Source organism: Bacillus rossius, chromosome 3, assembly GCF_032445375.1.
Source record: "Bacillus rossius redtenbacheri isolate Brsri chromosome 3, Brsri_v3, whole genome shotgun sequence".
Lineage (NCBI taxonomy): Eukaryota > Metazoa > Arthropoda > Insecta > Phasmatodea > Bacillidae > Bacillus > Bacillus rossius.
In genome coordinates, this window is record NC_086332.1 from 38,979,143 (window position 1) to 38,993,774 (window position 14,632).

The 14,632-nt window shown below is 36.1% G+C and overlaps 1 pseudogene; it reads left to right on the plus strand.

Moving 5' to 3' along the window:
- The first annotated feature begins 1,233 nt into the window (after positions 1–1,233).
- On the plus strand, positions 1,234–2,349 carry LOC134531428 (cytochrome b-like; annotated as a pseudogene).
- Positions 2,350–14,632: the final 12,283 nt, after the last annotated feature.

The window sequence follows — 14,632 nt, forward strand, 5'->3', positions numbered from 1 at the left end:
TGCGAAAGCCAGCAATCTTATAAATATTTAGCCCTGCATAGGCGTGAAATGACTAATTCTTAGATCCATTCGGTTTATACTAGACAGAGACCAACCAGAACATTTACAGACATAGACCTCCTCTTCTTGACAGAATTTCTGGATACCGTTTATAACAGTTTGCTTCACATCGATAGAACTGTAAATTACAGCAGCCGATGTCTTGAGAGGACTCCTTCTCTAGGTCCTCGAACGGATACGATTTTCCATATAAACAGTCCAGCCACAAGTTATACTTCAAAGGTCCATACGTTGTTAATTCATCAGTAAGCTGATTGATTATGTTCTACCTGATATCCTCAAGAAAAATAAAAATGACTTTAGCTCCAAATGCTCCAAAAGGCTCCAAAAGCTCCAAAAGGCTCCAAAAGGCTCCAAAATGCTCCAAAGGCTCCAAAAGGCTCCAATTGATCAATCGGCTCCAAAAGGCTACTAATGCGCAAACAGCCTCCAAATTTTCCAAATGGCTCCAAAAGGCTCCAAGACTCCAAATGCTCCAACAGCCTCAAAATGCTCCAAAAGACTCCAAATTCTCCAAAAGGCTCCAAATGTCCAATCGGCTCCAAATGCTCCAACAGCTCCATCTTCATTTGGCTCCAACTGATTTCAATTACTTTTGTTTTATCGAACTTGGCATGATTACTTGCATGCCTTTATTAGTATACATTTTGACTGGCAGTGGTGACGTTTTTTTACACCTTTAAGTTATAAGTTTTATTTAGAAATCAGATTTCGAGAAATGGTAGATACCATATTGAAAAATTATTAATTTATCTTCAAGTTTATACACATACATTCATTAATTATCATTTTACAAACAACATTAATTTGAATAATAACAGAAATATTGTATAAATCATGTTGATTTTCATATATTTTATTTCTAATATTTATTGGGGGGATAATAGTATTATTTATTTATATAAAAAGACTAATACCAAATATAATATTTTCACTATCATCAAAAAGAATGTTAATAATTATTTTACTTTAACAATTATATTTTGAACACAAAAAATAATAATTAATTATGATGATATAGAATTAATAATAACAAACAATACAATATTAACAAAAATATTATCCAGTAAATATTTCATTAATTATAATAGCAGCATACTTATTTTTTACAATAATTACTGTATTCAAAATTACAGAATCAAATAAAGGACCATTACGAATAATGTCTAACTAATGAATAAAGCAATTCGTAAAAATCACCCAATTATAAAAATTATAAATAATTCATTAATTGATCTACCAACACCTAATAATATCTCATCATGATGAAATTTTGGTTCACTATTAGGATTATGTTTAATTATTAAAATTATTACAGGACTATTTCTAGCTATACACTATACTCCAAATATTGAAAATGCATTTAATAGAGTTACACATATTTGCCGAGATGTAAATAATGGATGGTTAATACGAACAATTCACGCTAACGGAGCATCAATGTTCTTTGTATGCATTTATTTACACGTAGGACGATGTTTATATTATGGATCTTATAAATATTTTGAAACATGAATAACTGGGGTAGTAATTATATTATTATTAATAATAACAGCTTTTATAGGTTATGTATTACCATGGGGGCAAATATCATTCTGAGGAGCTACAGTAATTACTAATGTATTATCAGCAATACCATATTTAGGTCAAGATCTAGTACAATGAGTATGAGGTGGATTTTCAGTAGACAACGCAACACTAAATTGATTTTTCACTTTACATTTCATAATACCCTTTATAATTTTAGCAATAGTTATAATTCATTTATTATTCTTACATCAAACTGGATCAAATAACCCAATAGGAATAAAAAGAAATATTGACAAAATTCCATTCCATCCTTACTTTTCATTAAAAGACATAGTAGGATTTATCTGCATAATAATATTATTAACATATTTAACACTAATAGAACCTTATATTTTAGGTGACCCTGGTAATTTTACACCTGCTAATCCTTTAGTAACTCCTACTCACATTCAACCCGAGTGATATTTCCTATTTGCATATGCAATCTTACGATCAATTCCTAATAAATTAGGAGGTGTAATTGCATTAATAATATCAATCCTAATTTTAATAATTATACCTTTATATAAAAGAAATTTCCAAGGAAATACATTTTATCCTATTAATCAATTAACTTTTTGATCAATAGTAACAGTAACAACCCTTTTAACAATTATAGGTGCTAAATCAGTAGAAGAACCTTATATTATAATGAGACAAATTATAACAATGATATACTTTTCATATTTCCTAATAGATAATATTATCAAAATAATATGAGATGAAATAATAAATTAACTAATAAGTTTTTATAAACATATATTTTGAAAATATAAAAAGATATTAATATCTCTATTTGTTTAACTAAAATTAGTTCAATACAAAAATATAGAAATAATTAATAACTTAAATCCAATAAAAATAATTAAATAATTAAATTATAATGGTAAATAACATTTCCAAGCAATATATATAAGTTTATCATAACAAAAACGAGGTAAAGTCCCACGAATTCAAACAAATAAAAAATAAACAAAAATCATCTTAATATTAAATATAAAAGAAAAAAATATCTCATCCTAAAAATACAATACATGAAAATAATCTTATAAATAAAATTATAGAATATTCACTCAAAAAAATTAAAATAAAACCAACTCTACTATACTCAACATTAAAACCAGAAACAGTCAACACATACATTCATTATTGTATGTAGCCAGCTTCCCTCAGTTATTTGAGTATGAAGGATATTTCTTTAATGTTCGAATAGTTTCCTGCACAAAGCGAACCATGTAGTAGGCTTAGCCTGTCAACCAATATGTTAGGATCTTCCCATGAGGTATAATCAATCTCTTCTGCTACGTTCATCTTCCTTGTATGTTTATAATAAATATTATTATCCCTGGTGTCTTTCGTTTTAACGCCTCCACAAGGTCACTTTTGGCAAATTTTGGCAAGTTTTGAAGGTCAAATTCAAGGTCAAGGTCAAAGGTCAAGGTCACACTCATACAAGATGGCCGCCATGACGTCACAATCCAATATGGCGGTCGGCACCTGAGGCACCTACTACGAGCGCCTGTGCCCGGAGCCCCCAAACTATACTACTAATTTTTTCTTATGTTACCTAACTACACATTATATTCGTCCATGATTATGAACGTGTGTCTACGTGTGTGTTATAGATGAAGAATATCAGTCTAAATATACGTCCATGGTATTAAATGTGTATCAAATCCGGTGCCCTTGACAAATGTGCATCCAAATGTGTGTACTTTAGGAAAAATGGCCATCTATTTGATGAATATGTGTCCAAAATGTACGTATTTTTTATAAATGTGCGTCTTTTTTTGTTGAATGTTCGTCTTTTTTGATAAATGTGTGCTCTAATGGGTTTGCTTCTTTTAATATATATATATATATATATATATATATATATATATATATATATATATATATATATACACACACCTGACACCAATCATTTCATACATAAGAGCTTAGAGCTACTCTTGACAGTGTAGTTTCTAGTCTGATGGCCCAAACAGCATTCTACTTAACTGTGAATAAAGCTATACTAATGTGGCAATATGGTTTCAAGAGAACAATACCTTGCAAGGACAATATGCACTAGCTCGCACTCATAGCTTTACTCAAACAAAAATGTGGGTCCTTTTTAATGAATGTACGTAATAATGTGCGGATCTTTTTGCGTCCAAAAAGTAATTCCTTTTTATTAGTGTGCATCCTTTTTAAAGAATGTGCATCTTGTATGCGATTGTGTCCAAAATGTGCCACCATTTCGAAAAATGTGTGTACAAATGTGCGACTTTTTTATATGATTGTTTGGTATAAAGTGTGTTCTTTTTTATATGCGTCCTTTCCTTTTTTTGATGCGGGGTGGCGCAGGGCCTTCTTCGCGTGTAGTTCGACTTCACTAACATCCCGCAAAGCTGTCGAAGATCGTCATGTTTTCACGTAAACCACAACGGCATGGACACTGAGCCTGCCCCAATTCTTTACTTTTACCAGACCATTCCGTCACTCCTCATCATTATCTTATAACCTCGCTGTCAACTATCTGTTGAACACTAACTCTGTATAAGCAGAAACATAGTTCCGTAGGGCTGTGTCAAACACAGACTTATTGTCTTACTTCAGCGGTAGCTAATTAATATGATAATCTGTCTCGACTGTGAGCGTTGACCTTGATGATACAAGCTTACTGGTGGACACGAACAGCAATATGTATCCGTACTTATTTTAAAAATCAACGCACTGCAATGTACAGTTTGAAGCAGGAACATTCGAACAGCCAAGTAGGAAGTAGCAAGCAAGCTCAGACGTCATAATCGCGGCTCGACTTGCAACTGGCGGATGCTAGTCACGGATGTTTTTTTCTTCTTCTTATTCGCTTTGTGAAACTTGTATAGCAACGCTTATGTGAATTATTCATGCGAGGAAAGACTGGCGAAGAGACGCAGATAGCCGAACAAGCAAGCAAGAAAGAAAAAAATGCCTTAGTAGCTGAAGCCATGAAATATGTAGCGTGGACTCTGAGAAAAGACTTTGTACTGCTACGGCTAATGTACAATCTGTTGGCGCTCTCGAGGAGTTTAAACTACTTTTGAAAGAGTTTGCGATTTATTTATTATGCAGCGGTTCAAAGAAAATTACGCTTTGCGAAAGCGACTTAAAACAACACATTCCCTGCGTAGCTGTTCCAGCGAGTTTCTAATAGCTTTGTAAGCTGATTTTGAAAGAGAATAAAATTATTTGGGAGAGGTTTTATTTCATCATTTCGCTGTGCAGCACGGAACTTCCAACGGAATTATAATGTAGCTGAAAGAGTTATGATATATTCCTTTAGGCTGCGGAGAAATATACGGAACAAAAGGCGAAACTTGGAAACCATCGACAAAAGTACATCCTCGCGTTAACTGTTTACACCATTAGGCGGAAATGCGAATCTCTTTCTGTTTAAATCATATGGTGTTTTCATAATCAAACGGGTGGTTTTAAAAACGCCCTCTAATAAGTATAAGGAGCGAAACTGACAATTTTTTTGACAGTCTGTAGCTGTCTGGTAAAAAATTAAAGTCACTGGAAACCAGTGTTTAAGGCTTGGTTTCACTCGCTTTGTGGAATTTATTAAGTTCATTTTGTTAATTTCGGATTTTAGAATAAATATTTTTAAAATGGGACCATACCCATACTACAGATAAGAGTATACATAATCCAGCGGTGTAAAAATGGTGAGTGAGTATAACGCAATAAATCAGGCAAAAATATGGAATTGTTATAATTTTCCTAAAAGCAGATAACACGGAAACAACAAATATGACAAAAAAAATTACTTACAAACAGGAATTTCTGTTGCTTATGGAGTCAAACATCCATATCATTGCAATAAAACATAAAATTTCACTCGATAACGCAATGACACAGCATAGCAGGCTCAGACGAGTTTCAAGAAACTGTTGGCGAAATCACATCTGAAACAGCGGGAACCACTCATATGTTAGCGAACTTCAGTCACTGATTTTGGAAATTAAAACTATTTATAACATTTAGGCTGTGTGGTTCATCCGCAGTAATTTGATTTTATATACACATTTAATAAAATTGAAAAGTTTTCACACAAGCATGCCCCTTGCTGAAACCTTCTGCGTCGTTTCTGCGACTTGGGCCTGCACGGAAGAGATCTTCACTCCGTCGTCCTTCGTCAATGCCATCGCGTCCTTTCTCCCGAAACAGATCAACAGTCCACGTTGTTTGCCTTGCAAGGAAACTTTTAACCATTTGAGGCACACAGAAATATATTAAAAATAAATTAGAATATATTTTGTAACTTTTAGCAGACGTGACGGAAGGAAAAATTAAAGCAGCCAATGTTGCTTGTTCTTGTTAGGATCGCCAGATAGCAGCACAAGGCTTACTCACGCGAGGTATTTCGGCAATAACACTGAAACATTGCAAATAGTAACATATTTATAAAGTGATATCATAGAAATACCACTACGAAACAAAGGTTTAAAGTATAACCTGCGTGTGACGTGACGTTTGGACCACCTTGTGCGCGCATATGTTTGTTATGCCGCGAGGTAGCGCAGAAGCGAGGCACTGCAGAGGTGACGGAGAGGTGTAGTGTCCCCCGGACCCTGGCTCGCGAGCGGCCGGCGGCTGAGTGCGACGGTCTCGCCGTCGACGGGAGTCGGAGTGACGCGGGTGAAGACAGGGGCATGTGTGGGTCGGAGGAGGGCGACCGCCGCACAGCCGCGGGGGTCGACGGGTCGGCGCACACCTCCGCGGGCGTCGCTCCGCACAGGAAATTATCCCCCGGCGATTACGCGCGCCAATAACGGCGCCCGCACCTACCCCCAACACCCAATCCACCCCCCCCCCCTGTGGCGACGACGCTTCGTTTCCAAAACCCCCCCTGTCACCCTCCCGCTCACCCCGAATCCCACGACCAGGAGCGAACACCCACCCGCGCAATTCCCGGGGCCGAAATTGTATATCTCGCATAAAAAAATATATATATATTTATAATGAACGAGTCTTTCAGTAATCGCCAGAAATGTGTAACTTTTAACCTCGGTGACTTGATGTAGGCTTTTGGACATACGCCATTGCTTAGTACATGTATATCTGTAGAAGAAAACTACAAAAAAAACACAAATGCAAAAAACACAAATTAAGCAAAACATTGCTGTTGTCAGGATTTAACGCCACACAATACTCCACAACAGGAATATGGTCAACAAACAAAGAAAAACAAAGAAAATGGACTAACAGAACGAAAAAAAAACCACAAATGATGACAGCGCAAAAATTCCGAACCCAAAAAAATAAATTCAACACAACAATTGAAACGAGACAAAAAACACAGCAAAACGGTAAGACGAAACAAACACAATAGTTTTCCAAAAAACAAATAACAAAAAGAGAAACGAAAAAAACCCCACAAATGATGACAGCACAAAAAATATTGAACCCAAAAAATTCAGCACAACAGTCAAAACGAGACAAAACCACGACCAAACGAAAAGACGAAACAAACACAACAGTTTTCTAAAACAGAAACAAGCGACGTTTCGGGAACTGCTATCTGCTCCCGTCCTCAGGCAGGGACGCACATGGTACGGAAACACAGGTGCGACTGCTCTAACCTCGGTAACGAGCAAATTCACGTTTTGCAGATACACTTTATAATACGAAACTCGGACACGAAATTTGACGTAGAATTCTTGAAAATATTGCAAAGCGTAATAAACACATGCAAATATGTAGTTCTTTCAAACATATTTCTGGACGCGTATCACACGTGGCTTTCGCCACACACCGATAGAACTTGCTACGCAGGAGCAGCTACGTTGACTACCGGATCATTCCATTTGAAGACCGAAATTATAAAATATTTAACGAAAAGGCTCCAATAAAGCGAAAAATACTTGAAAAAATACCAAACCTCAGCTTTGGAACTGATTTTCGACAAGGAATTTTTGATTAAAATACTGCCCATCTTGTTAAAATTCATCTAACAGTTAATAATATAATGTTTACCTTTGGCTTTGTGAGCTTTGGTTCGTGCCATCCACCACAGATGGCAGCACTGTGGTTACACATTTCTGTTCCATTAAACTTCCGTTCCATTCAAGAAATTACTCCTACCAAATACCGTGTATGAGAGCCAAGAGGGTACACATCGAAAAATAAAAACACACGAACCTACTGACCGGTGTTGTAAATGGAACAGGGTCTTACTACTACGTCATGCCAAGTGCACAAGCACAACAAGGTGATTCAAAAGCCACACCACTCGCAGGTTGTATTTAAAAAGTCGCCATACGAGGCACGCAACATATGGAGACTGTTCAATATCGTTTCAGGATTAAAGAGGCAGAGGCCCTGAAGAAGAACGAAGGCATCAGAAGCGAAGGCAAGGGAGGGAGAAACGTATCCATATCCCCCATTCCAGAAATCCTTAAAAAATCTATCATTACTCCCAACCAAAGGAAATAATTTGAAAGCAAACAACAGGAAAAGTGGGTTTTATCTCCCCACCCCCTCCCCCCTGAAATAAAATTCTGCATACGTTGTGGAAGTCATAAAGATTATATCCTCCGCACATGTCTAGGAAAGTGTCGCGGAGGGTTTCAGCGTGGATCATTTATGTATGTAAACGTATATAAGTACATGAAAACGTTACTGCGGATGAACATATAGAGTCTCAACTTGGAAGGGTGATGATAATTGCTATAAATATTAAATTATGAGGGAAATAAATAGAAATGTGAGGACATTGCTTCACGTCTACAGCTTCGCAGGCCTCCGAGCTTACGGTGGGCTCCTAACCACCTGCATCACTAAGCAAGGATCGAACCCACGACCTTCGAGTTGGCGATTACGGCCAACGGGGCACCCGGAGTTTTCTCATCTGACGGGAGTTGTGTTTCGTGGTTCGGTAACTTTTTATTAGCAGTTATTGTTACGTATATTGATTCCTTAGATATAAGCCTGCAGCACCTTCAATAGCAGGTCCATCCGAGGGTTTTGAATTTAAAATGGTGTATTTTCAGACGAATTTGACAATGCTGATATCTGTATAGTTGAGAATCTGCAAAGCAAAGTGCAAAACGTTTTGAAACTATCGTAGTTCATCGCTTGGAATTTTTTCTCTCTCTTTTCTCGCAAGAGATCACAAGTATATTAGTTTGTTCTAATAACTGAATCACACCATGTTACGCACACTCCAGTATTGTATAGCCCTATGACCAGAGCCCTGTAGTATGAAATTATATAAAAAAAAGCACAGAGACGAAGAACATGTCCTAAAAAAAACATAATATTGACTACAAAAAAATCATAAAGCTACAACTGATATCAATTTTGAGTACGAAATTATATTTGTGATAATAAGTATTTGAGTAATTGACGTAGAAATTTTAAGAAAAAAAATCTAGCATTCGTATACAATTTAATTTTGAAAAAAAAAAGTTATTATGGGTGGATTGAAATGAATCGAGAAGGACGTAGCAGAAAACATTCTGATGTGAAAATTTCAGAAGAGGTTTATGATCATGGTGAATATTGTAATGAATTCATAATCAGTACATCGACCATCCCTATAAAAGCAAATTTTGAGCTACGACCTTTAAAAGTATTCTCCGGCTGAGACTAACGCTTTTTTTTTCAGTGTAGTTTAGGGTTTCTCAAGGGCGGGCGTTTCAGCGGGCCACAGGGTTCTTTGTTCTGGTAATCCTGGTTTTCTCGCCTGCACCGTTCCACCGTTGCTGTATCGAGGAACTTATTCGACGCCTCGCTCAATTGGTTTGCATTTCCCCTACAACTACAAGGGCTAAAAAAAATGAAAGGATATTCTTTATGTGTAGGTGAATAAATTTACATGTATACACCATGCCCTGCAATAAAAAAAAAACAACCGAAAATGATGGTTACGTAAGAAATGTGGTGTGTTACAAGCTCGACAAGAAATACTATGATTGCATGGTTACAAATATGAAGATGGAAAAAGCAGCAACAGTAGGAATGAAAATGTTACGTGGACGACAAAAAAAGGAAGGGAGTTCATAAGCAAGTAATAGTGACACAGTGCCGGCAACGTGCCAACGAATCGATAGAATGATGACGGGTGGGGAGAGAGAGAGATAGATGGATAGAATGGCGAGGGTGCGAGGAGGGCGGCGATAGGATGAAATGTTGGTTTGCAGAGCGAGCAGCGATAACGAAGGGAAACGCAGGCGAATGTAGACGTCGGCGAATAAGCGCTAGAGCGAAGCAAGTCTGTACGCCTGTTGAGTATTTTTTCGGAAAGCCTGGAAGAATAAGTCGACGACTCGACTTCGCAGGACGACCTCCGACACGCAGAGGGAACTGCTGTCGGCCGCGGGTGGATTCAGTAGTTGCTGACGCGGGGTAGCACGACGGACGGCGTGGATCTGGATTCACCTGGATTCGCCGGCTTTCCGGTGGACAACGTCGTATCCGATGCGTGTCCGCGCATCCATTACCACACTGCGTGAAGCAGCTTTTTGGCCAGCTGACGGCCTGTCCCATGTTTGCGAGACCCCAGAACATCAGGAGAAGTGATGGTGTTGGAATTGAAGGAGCAGTTTTAAAGAACTGTATTTTAAGGAAGTGGCTTTGTTTGAACACAAAAAAAAAATTCTAATATACTCCATAACTATCATCGGACTTGATCAAGAACCACATCTGCAATGTTTCGGATGTTGCAATATGGAGGCGGCGACTATCACTACGTCACAGCATGCCAACTTCTGACTATTCCTCCTTCAATTTCCTGGTTTGTATATAGTATATGTCCGATCGTTTTTGCAAACATAAATAAAGTATTGGATTCACATGTTCCTTTACTATTTCCATTAACTAGCAATATTACATAGTTTCTGTAAAGAATATGAAAATAAATAGTGAGGTGTAAATACATATAAATAGCCCTACTTGTGATACGAATCTACCGTAAGAAAAAATTACTAATTGAAAACTAAAAAAAAATTAATCCGGCTGAAATTTCATGAATTATTTTATGAAAGGAGATATTGTTACTAAAATAAACGATTTTTTTCTGAAATACCTAATGAAATATGCACTACTGCCGCTTATCTGACAATGCTGTAAAAATAATTGTGTCTGAATATATGACAGCGACGAGTTTGAAAAGTTTTTAGTTAAATATTTTCGCAATCCTCTACATTTATAAATATTCTCAATATGTTTACCTTTGAAATTTCCTACAGCTCAAAATTGTACGATTGATTTATTTAAAAATATTGAGCTTATTTAAGAATTAAGTTCCTTTGGAAAAAGGTAAGAAGAGATTTTTTTTTTAAAATTTTCCCTATAATATTTAATATTGACAATTTTTCACTTGTATTTCATCATAATTTTAATAATTTAGACATTTATGAGAAATGTAAAGTATTACATTTATTATAAAAGAACAAACTTCACTTTGCTTTTAATTGTAATTATTTGTATCCTTACCATTGTAAGGGCTTCTCTGTGGTTTTAAGTCAGGAATTAACAAAGAATAGTAATGTAAATCATTCTTTAGTTTTTCCTTCCTTTACTTACTTTATTTGTAATTTCTATGTTATTTTAATCACCCCGATGGAAAAAAACGAAGATAATAAATAAATTATAGGCTTTATTATTTTCTGCAAGCGTTTGTGAAATGTTTTTTCCGAGAAGAATGCAATATACAGTTCCATTCCGAATTCAATTTCAAACTACGGATGCGGTGCAATGTTTTATTATTATTTTTTAAATAAATACTAACAGATGCAAATGAAACAAGCGATAGAGATTTAAAAGTGAAGCAATGTATTGCGTAATCTTTTATTCGGCGTGGAATTCCGCGGACCTTAGCATCACTGTTGGTTATTCCATTTTTTTCCATTAAAATTTTAATAATAAAGAAATTAAAATGGTCAGGTATATATTGGCGCTAAAATATTTCTAAACTAACGAAGTTAATATTTTTGTAGGGATTGAAAAAAAAAAACAACGTAATCTGCAGGAAAAACAAAACATTTTAATAACTATTTGCGTAAGAATTTTACATGGAGTTCTGATTAAATAAACTATAAATATACCACCTGAAGTACCGGGCGTTGCCCGGGCTAATCACATAATAAAATAAGGATCATCACTATCTAGTTTCAAGTCTGTAAGATTTACACTCTAAAAACGGGAAATTTAGATTTTAAATTTTGATTATGATTATGATTGCACAATCTTAGGTGCATCAAGGCTACGCACCAGCAAAACTGGGAAGCCAATCTTCAGCTTCATTTTGTGGGAAGGCAAATAACCCCGAGACAAGATGTGACGGACGTAATAAACAATTACAAACAAACACCATCCATTTAAATTATTTCTCAAAATTAAATAAAGTGTCGGAGCCTGACAAGTTCTCTGCACCGATCGCATCCCATTATCCGTCCTTTGAATGTCAGAAACGTTTCACAACGATGTTTCACTAAAACGTTGCATGAAAATTCGGCCTTGAAATTTTACTCTCATCGCGCCCCAAGAAGTTTCACTTCAAAATTCAAAAATATTCCGGCAGATTTGTGGTGGTTTTAATTTTTTAAAACTTAGTAGCTGCAGTAATTGTCGGGTTAAAGGGGAATTGACATTCCAGACTACGTTAAAAAAAACATATCAATGGGAATATTATAAAATAATTTAAATAACATGTATGTAACATAGTTACCAAGCATAAATAAAATTACTCTTACAATTTTGCTACATATAAATATTAAATTTATCGAAGTTTCATGAGTAATTTGCGTCGCAGCGAGTTAGCGCGTAGAAAACCAGAATGTTTTTTTTAACAAGCTCGGTTATTGCTATATTCCTCTGCTTGTTTGTCATATGTGTGTCTACTGAGTAGGTACTGTAAACATTCTTAATTATTTTGTCGATATAGCGTTATTTTACAAATTTTACCTCGAATAAACTTTTTATGGTAGTTCACTCCATTTTTATAAATCTTTTTGCTTGGACTCAGATACACGAAAATCAGTATACATTGTTTGTCAAATTTGTTAAATGATGGAAAGGACAAAGAGCAATTACTGCAATTAATTCAGACGAATATTCTTACTGTAAAGAACTTCATCATAATATTTGCCACATACACAATAAATAGAAGCATTTCAGCGGAAATTTTTCTGTTGAGATTTTCGAATGTAAGTGTCTGAGTCACCTAACAGTTCAAAAGTTGAGGAAAAGTAGACTTAAAAGTAGTTATATGTGTAATTAGAAATGTCACATGCTTGAAAAATAACATATATCATGCTATAACGGTATTAGGTTTTATAGTAGAAAAATTGCCTTTGTGTAAGTTCAAACAATTTTTTCAGAAAATAAATACACCTGTGTACTACAATAATATGGTACAAGAGAAAAACAATGCTTATGTTTGAATATGAAAGTGCATCTACGCATCTAAAGAAAATATGTACTTTTTTGACTATGAAAGAATTAAATTGGTTTCTTCGGATCCTTTTGGGTATCCTTGGCGGTATGCATTTGTTATAACACGGGTGGGTGAAAACTTACCGGAAACAAAAAACATATTCCATACAGGAGAGTTCCCACTAAAAGTAAGAGATTCCATTGTTTTTACTGGCACCAATTATAAAAGCACTAAGCAGATATAATTGTACATATTTATGGCCCTGGAACGCATTTTTATTTCCAGAAAAGGTTTTTCCTCCCCAAACGAGTGAAAGTGGTGCGCTCTGACGACATCTTGCTTCTCCATTTCTCCCTTCCTGCAAACGCGCTCGGAATAAATTGAAGAACGCGAGACGGCAGGACAAGAAAAAGGACAATGTATAAGTATCATCTGAAAGTAAAATTGGGTGTGCGTTACAGCAGTAAAAGAGAAAAAAATTAATGAAAAGGGAGAACAACATATTTGAAGTTTGTGGACGTCGGCCTACTTAGAGACATCCTGGCATGCACATAGTAGCGAGTATTAAAAATATTATTTAATAAAACTTAAGTGCAAATAAAAAGGAAAAAGGAGAACAAAATATTTGAAGTAAAAGTTTTTCGTCGTGAGCCTACTTAGAGACATTCTGGCAGGTACATACCAGTGAGTATTAAAAATATTATTTAATAAAACTTAAGTGCACTTATCTGAAGTTGAACTTTCATCCAGCAAAGTGAAAAAAAATTAAACATAGGTATAGGCTAATAAATAATTTACGTTACATCATAATACTAAATTCACATTGAAAGGATAGTCCTGACATGAAAATATAAATCATTACATGATTTAATACAATTGAACATAAACCGTTGAAGTTAGTCATTGAAAAAATTCAAGAACGCAAATTAAGAATAATAATGAAAACGTAAACCCACAGAGATCAAGCTAAGGTTGTCCGTGATATCTGTGTAACTCCATTGCTGAGTATATTTGTTGCCTTGTCCAGGTTTTGTTGTCTACCTGACTGTTATTGTTGAAACTGACTAGTCTGTGTTCGTCTGTGCTGTTATTATTTTTTTCATGAATGAATTCCTTCAATGGAATTCTCGCGCTGTCTGATGTTTAAGTTCGAGTCTGTTCGTCTGTGCTGTGGTCGATTTGTTGTCCACAGCGCCTGTTTAGGTTCATCGCTGGATTTATGTGTTTGGCATTGGCTGACAGCGGTTTTGGCCATGTTCTGGAATACGGCCCGCGAGTTAGCAAGCAAGAGTGTGCCTACCCGCACGTCCTGGAATACCGACCTCAGCGAGCCGAGTTCCCAGCGGGCTGTGTCCTTGAGGAGAGGCGCTCAGCAGGACGAGTGTGTCGTCGCGTAACGAAAAAATGCAGCGCTGTGCTGTCGCTTCACCTACGCTTGCCCCTACCGCCATCGAAGGGGACGCACCACAACGCCGAAATACCACAATGCCGAACGTACAATAACGCCGAAAACCATAACGCCGAATGCTAAATTGACTACAACACCGACAGCTAGAAAACTTCTGTGTACCACAACGCCGAATTACCACAACG